Source organism: Silene latifolia, chromosome 2 (assembly GCF_048544455.1).
Source record: "Silene latifolia isolate original U9 population chromosome 2, ASM4854445v1, whole genome shotgun sequence".
In the NCBI taxonomy this organism is placed as follows: domain Eukaryota; kingdom Viridiplantae; phylum Streptophyta; class Magnoliopsida; order Caryophyllales; family Caryophyllaceae; genus Silene; species Silene latifolia.
In genome coordinates this window covers 90,149,195-90,156,539 of record NC_133527.1, presented here as the reverse complement: position 1 = coordinate 90,156,539, position 7,345 = coordinate 90,149,195, and positions in this window count along the sequence as shown.

Sequence of the window (7,345 nt, the reverse complement as noted above, 5' to 3'; positions counted from 1 at the left end):
AAGTACCTGAGAAGACGGATGAAGACGGTGCTGGCAGTGAAAGGACATTGACGAAAAGGGATTTGAGGAGACGGAAATTTGAAGATTTTGAGGAAATGAAATGATGATGAAAGAGAAAAAGTCGGACGGGTGAGATTAAATAGGAGGGGGTAGTTGGGGTTTTGAGAAATGTGAATTGAAATGGAGTATGCGAGAAGTCACTCAACGATACACTGCAATTTCCCGCTCAAACAATTAGGGTTGCACTTTCGCGGAAAATTGGGGGCAAACTGTTAGGCCCAAAATCTGGATATGGGCTGACTTGGGGCAGCAGGCCTGGGAGCATTGCGGGATGCAGAATATCAGGGAGTCAGGGTGACAGCATCAACAAGCAGCGCAGGATGTGGGCCTTGATCTGCGCGGAAGAAGCGTGTGAGAGTCCAACCTCTTGCCGAATCCGAAGAAGGAAAGTCCTACCCGGTGTCAAATTAGGAATAACTTGGAGGGAAAGCAAGAAACCCTAGCTCATCGAGCTCCCCTATATAAAGAGCCTCAATGCAAAGAAGAAAGAGGATCAGAAAATACGAGAACTAAACCCTAGCATTCATAGCAAGCGAACAAACTGTACTTCCTCTCAAATTATAGTGAAAATATTGGTGGGATTCCGTCTCCCCCCGCGGTTGTTTCCCACGTCGGGTTTTCCGCATCACCAAAGTTTCTTGTGTTCTTTATTTACGTCGCTCATACAGGTTAACATACAACAATCAAACGAACCATATTCAGACCTAACGTTAAGACTACTTTAACCCTAAATTGGTAGAAATTTACCAAAACACCTGCATACATTCGGGTTAGTGGTTGGTGTCACATGCAGGGAGGTGCTTATATTCCCTTTCTTCCGCTTTTACCCATTAACTCCACATTTAGCCAAATTTGCCTTTTGACCCCTTAACTACATCCCAAACATAGCCTGCCTTGTCAAGCTAGTTTAGATTGTTTTCGCGGGTATACTGTTTATCGTGCCGAGTTTGGTTTGTATTGTATAGAAGAAAGGTGGTAATATATGGAGAAGGAGGAGGAAATGAAAAAAAAAAAAGAGAAGTTGAAAAAAAAGGAAAAAAAAAAGAAAGAAAAACCGAGAAAAAATGAGAAAAAGAAAAAAAATGAAATGTTTTTGAGGAAACGGTTTTTACTCCTATACTTTTATCTTTATCTTATAAGGTGTTGTTTGTGTTTGGTTAGTGAGCTTTTATGCCAAGTTAAGGCATTTGTGTTTCAGTTTTTCGATGGATTAGAAGCGGATATTGTTTAATTTGGTTCTGTTTAGGTAGCTAGCTTGGCTTATTACCTCACATTTCCAAAAATGTTTTGCCCTTCTTACCCATTGCCTCACTTTTCCATACTTTTGTAAGCCCTCGGCTGTGACGAGACCTTGTTGGTTGGAATGTATGTGTACGATAGCTAGAATTGTCTATCATACTATATTGCATGCATGTTTATGTGGGTCGTAGTTTAGGTGAGCGACTATATTTCTTCCTCTCTTACAATTAATTGCTTACCCTTTGCTTCATGAGAGAAGAGTGACCCGTGAGAGTCCATTTTTAAAGGTCTTGTAAGGTCGATGGTTCAGCTTTATTATAAACATCTTATAATTCGTTTGCATTTGACAGTTTATGTTATAAGTATTAGTTTGCTTGCATTAAATCGGTTTGAGTAGACTATTTGTAGCTAGCTCTGAGTTCTTACTCTGTTCCATTAGTTAGTTAGTTGCATATATTTTCTTGGGGACAAGCAAAGGTTTGGTTTGGGAAGATTTGATACGTGCATTTTATATAGTCTTTTTAAGCCTTTTATGCACGTATTTCTATGCAATTCTCGTAAGTTTTATATTACAAAATGCCCCGAATAGTCTACTTTGGTTCGTTTGGCTATAATTGCTGGAATGAACCCGGAAGTAGCGGAATTAAGCATTTTACTGTCCTGTTAGCATGCATTTAGGAGATGGGAGAATTGGAGCGGAGATATCACTGTCTCGAGATGCGTGAAGTTGCCTTGGAAGATAAATTACACGTCCCTTGGCCTATTTCAGTGGTAATCTACTGGATCGAGTAATTTGGTTGGCTAATATGCTCGATCGAAAGCTTGTGGATGATGAACAGTTCTCGATCGAGACCCGGCTGAGCTCGATCGAGAGGTGGCATAATGGAGGTCCTCGATCGAGTAGTCTAGGTACTCGATCGAGAGGTATTTGTTGGGAAGTGTTCGATCGAGAAGAATCAAGTTTCTCGATCGACCACCTTTATATCTGAACGCGAGATTTATTTCGCGTGAACTTATTTATTTTATTAAGTTGCGTGTTTTATAAATATATTTCCTATATAAAGGAAAGACGTCATTAGGTTTAGGTTTAACAGACTTTATTATCTGATACTTTTACTCTTAATCATTCAGTAGACACACTTCTTCTCTTGTTCGACGTTCATATTTCTGGATCTTAAACTTTTGTAATCTCTCTTTACTCTCTCTATTTAATTTAATTCTCCTTTGCATACTTTATATTGTTGTCTTTAATTTCTATTTTAATAGTATTGTTATTAGTTTATGCAATTTCTTCTTATTAATCTTTATATCATGTCTTCCATTATTTCATCAATCTTTGTTAGTTTTATTATCGCCATGAGTAGCTAAATCCCTTAATGCTAGGATTAGAGGAGCCATGATAGTAAAGCAATGTTGTTATAATTAGAGTAGGAGGTTTACATGTGAGAATTGTTTCATAGCAATTTAATTGTAATCATTTAGTTGAGTGCACGCTTCTAAACTAGTTAACCCGGTTAAATTCAGACCTAGATCGAAAGATTGGAATGAACAGACCTGTTATGAACAATAGACTACTCTAATGAGGGCGGAAGCTAAGTTAGTAGTATTTTAGGGCGGATAACGGACCGGAAGGACCTTTCTTTTACCCTTCTCACATTAGACCGACTGACCTACCCTTAACAGAATTGTGTGATATCATGGTGAACCGAAATCCTAGCATCTTCCTCTATTTTTTATCACATCCTTTCATCCTTATTAGTTTTATTGTTGTCCCTCTCTTTGCCTTTTATTTCGGTTATTAGTTTAGAAAACAAGTAAAACAACCCCCCACCCCCCCCCCACCCCATTTTGTGACCGTGATAGACTAAGCGACAAGTAGATACAATAGCCTCCTTGTGGAGTACGATACCCGACTTACCTCTACTATATTAGTTTGAGCCGGTTGGTTTATTTCTGATAGGGTTGCGACAACCGTGTCATGTAACCTTGAAGATTATAAAAAGTGTAACTTTGAAGACTTAAAAGTGTAACTTTGAGGATACAGAAGTGTAACCTTGAAAACTATGAAAGTGTAACCTTGAAAACTACAAAAAGTGTAACCTTGAAGACTGAAAAAGTGTAACTCTGAGGTTACAAAATTGTTACCTTGACAACTATAAAAGTGTAGCCTTGAGGACTATAAAAATTGTAACCTTGAGATTAACAAAAGTGTATCACTAAGGTCCATTAAAAAGTGTAATCTCTAAGATTATAAAAAGTGTAACTAGAGAGCACTTACGGTGTGGCTAAGACCAATGAAACAACGAGAAGTTACCACTAGTGCAGTATTCACACCCATCATCTGATTAAGTAGCAAACACCAGCTCTCAATCACACTGTCCATAATTTGCTGACCAGGAAGAAGCGTTAACATGCCTTCCCGACTTATGAAGAGAAATTCAGTATACCTTACCAATTGCTCCCTGCAAAGCAAACCTTTATTAATAATAGATAAATTCAAATAAGTCTCAGTTCAAAATTAAATTAAATTAAAGAACGTAACTTTATATTTAAATGAAGTACCATTTGTTAAAGGTAACTGAATTATTAAACACGTAATCCATTACATCATTCCTGAGGCTAAATAGTGTGTCAAACAGGTTCTTCAAGTGCTGCAATTCATCTGTGACAAATTCCTGGTTGGGATTGGGATGCCCACAGTCAATTGCACATGCAAGGTTCTCAGGAACCACATCCATACACGGTAGCGGCTCACTTGAATGAAGTAAGAATGGATAGTGGATCAGATTAGTATCCGGGGCATGAGTTACCGGAACGGGTGTTTCAGAAGGGCTAACCTCTTGTCCCATAATACTGCCAGCTTATGGCACCCCACAAAAAGCCTCTTTTAGGTAGGCAGTAGACATAAAAGTCGACTCAAATTGGGGTAACTTCATTTGACTCGCCACTGATTCTGCAACTTCTCTATCCACTCCCTCAATGAACCTATCGACAGGGCCTGGTATAGCGTCCACTTCGTCAACTTGTGGCAGCCCACGGAAAGCCTCTTTTAGATCTGTAGTAGACATAAAGTCGACTAAACTTGGGTTGACTTCATTTGACTCCCCACTGAATGGGCAACATCCTTATCCACTCCCTCAACGGACCTATCAACAAGGCCTGGATTAGCGTCTAGTTCAGCCACCGCCTTCACCCTTTCATGTTCAACCTCTATATCAACTCCCTCGTTGGGTTCGGAGAACCCTTGCTCTTTTACCATTCCAATACCAGCATCTGGCAACCCTTGAAAAGCCTCTTTCAAGTCGGCGGTGGAGAAAAAGGTCAAACCAAATTCCGGTGACTTAGTTTCACTTTTCCTGGCTTCAAGAATATCCTTATCCACAACCTGTACACCGACCTTATCCCCTACCTCAACTGATTTCACAGTCTCCTTCTCACCAGGTTCCTTCTCGCGGCCACCTTGTACAATGTCATCTGTCCCATACCCAACAACATCTCCACGGTCTCCATCACCATAGCAATTTGATTTAAGGACCACTTCCTCACAGTCAGACAAACCACAATACGCATTGTCAGTGTCAGCAGTCGAGATAAATTTAAACTTACATGAGGATGAAGCGTGTTCCAGTAGTGGAACTACAACATCAAAATTGACCTTGGGCACGTCCTCTAGACCATCTTTCTCACACACATAAATTTCTGCCTCAGCAGGCACTCGGTCCGCTGGTGCTTCCACTTCCATAATTTCATGCTTGGCTTCTACGCTTTTCCTCAGCGCCTCCTCAATTTCACCCGGACTATAATATGCTTCCAAAACCTGTACGTCAGGTAATTAGAAGAATTCAGTTTGAGAGGGTTACTCTACATCGCCTCCCTCTTCCTCTTGCCCTCTTAGACAAGCTTCATTCAGTTCGAGCGTGATGTAAAAATCAACAGTCTCCATATCCTGTGATGTTACGACATGTCTCTCAACAATAACATCATCATCTCTAAGTGAAACATACTCTGTCGATCAGCACTTCCTCTGCGTTTTTACAACCCAAAACAGTTCCTCGATTGCCAATTTTTTTCTTGTCCAATACAATGCTGATCTTCCTCATCTTTATTCTTGATTGACTTCCGCTCTTCTTGCAATATAGGAGCATTGTCAACCGACTGCTTCAGTCCTGTAGCTATCTCTTCAACTTCCTCGACATATTCTTTCAGCTTTTCAACTTTTAAGAATTCTTGGATCTGTTGTGAGGGAACAATGCCAGACGAAGTACTAGCACCACCAATTAAACATTTGATCTTCGACGTTGCATCAACATACCATGAATGGATGGCAATAACATTCCTTTGGATCTTCAAATATAGCTCATGTACAACCTATATTTAAACAATTCAAAACTAAAGTTACATTCGAAGAGGCTTCATTGAAAATACACGTAATTAGCAATTACACCTTGGAAATACAAAAATGATTAATACTAAAGCTTCCGCGTGTGTCGGCTCTAAGATAAATAATAAAAATTCATTACATATTAAAGCAATTAATAAAAAGCATACTTACATCCAAAGACCTAGCTTTCACCTCCTCATCATCTTCAACTCCCGGAAGCAGTTCAATCTGAATGAACTTCTTGTCAGCTGTTGTAGCCACCATAGAAGGAAGCTGAAATTGAGGGACGCCTGCACCAGTGATTGTGCACACCTTATTCTCATTGTCCACAGGATCAGGCTTCTGAAGACAATGCGGATACTTGACCTTAGAAAGGGTTAAACGACCCAAAGGACCATGGTCTAGCTCACCCTTTATCCTACTTCTTAGAGTTTTATTATCCCAGTAATGGATCAGCGCAAGTTCTTATGGGCAGCTCTTACCACGTAAATCGTAATGCTGAAAGGACGTGATCATTAAGAACGGGATATAGCTAAACAAATGGGACTTCGCTTTATGAACATTTGCTGCATCTTCTGCAGCACGTAGCATAGCTTCTAAAACCAGTGAACACTAGTCATACTAGGGGATGGGGCTTACGTCTTCAACAGCTTTGAAAAGCTTCATATCAAGCGCATTGTTTAAGTGGGGGTGAGAAATGATGACATACAAAGCAGAACAAAGAGCCGCCAAAATTCATCGCCACTGTCTTTGAAGGCCTTAGTCTCAATATGATTGAATGCCTTGCCTAAAAGAATAGAATCAGAAGATGATTTAACATTTAACATTTTCCACCAACGATTTTTCAAGCGCACGTTTGGTTCGTCTTGGGACCCCGGCATATTCCCAGTCGGCAATATTTCCACTGGTCTTAAACCAAGCGGTAACATGAAACAGTCATATACATCATGCTCGGTGACCATAAACTCTTTCAATTCCGACGCCCTAAATATATGTGACTCATCACCAAATGCCTCGATAAATAACGGTACATGAGACAACGGGTAACTTCTGAGCTTGAGATAAACCCTCCTCTCCCCCCCCCCCCCCAAAAAAAAAAACCAATCCTCTAAACAGCAGCTAGCTGAGCATCGTTAAACTTTCCAATCAATTTAAAAAGCTTGTTCGGCCGACACTTGACAGTAAGAGTAGGGATAGATTGATCACCCTCATCAACTTGAGGTTGTTCTTCATCAGAAGCCATATGAAGAATAGAAAAAACAAAGAATACAATTTACACTTCAAGATTTCACAGTTACACTTCAACAATTCCACACTTACACTTACAGATAAATCAAAATTACACTTGCAGACATTCAAAATAACTCTTCAAAATCAAAGTTACACTTTCAGGCTATCAAAGTTACACTTACAGATAAATCAAAAATACACTTGCAGATATTCAAAATAACTCTTCAAAATCAAAGTTACACTTTGAGGCTATCAGTTACACTTGCATTGGTTGAAAGTTAAACTTCAAAATCAAAGTTACACTTCCAGAGTGTCAGAGTTACACTTCATTTCAAAGATAATCAATGTTACACTTCACAAAATCAAAGTTACACTTTCAAAGTGTCGGAGTTACACTTTCAGAGTGTCGCAGTTACACTTCTTGAGTGTCAGAGT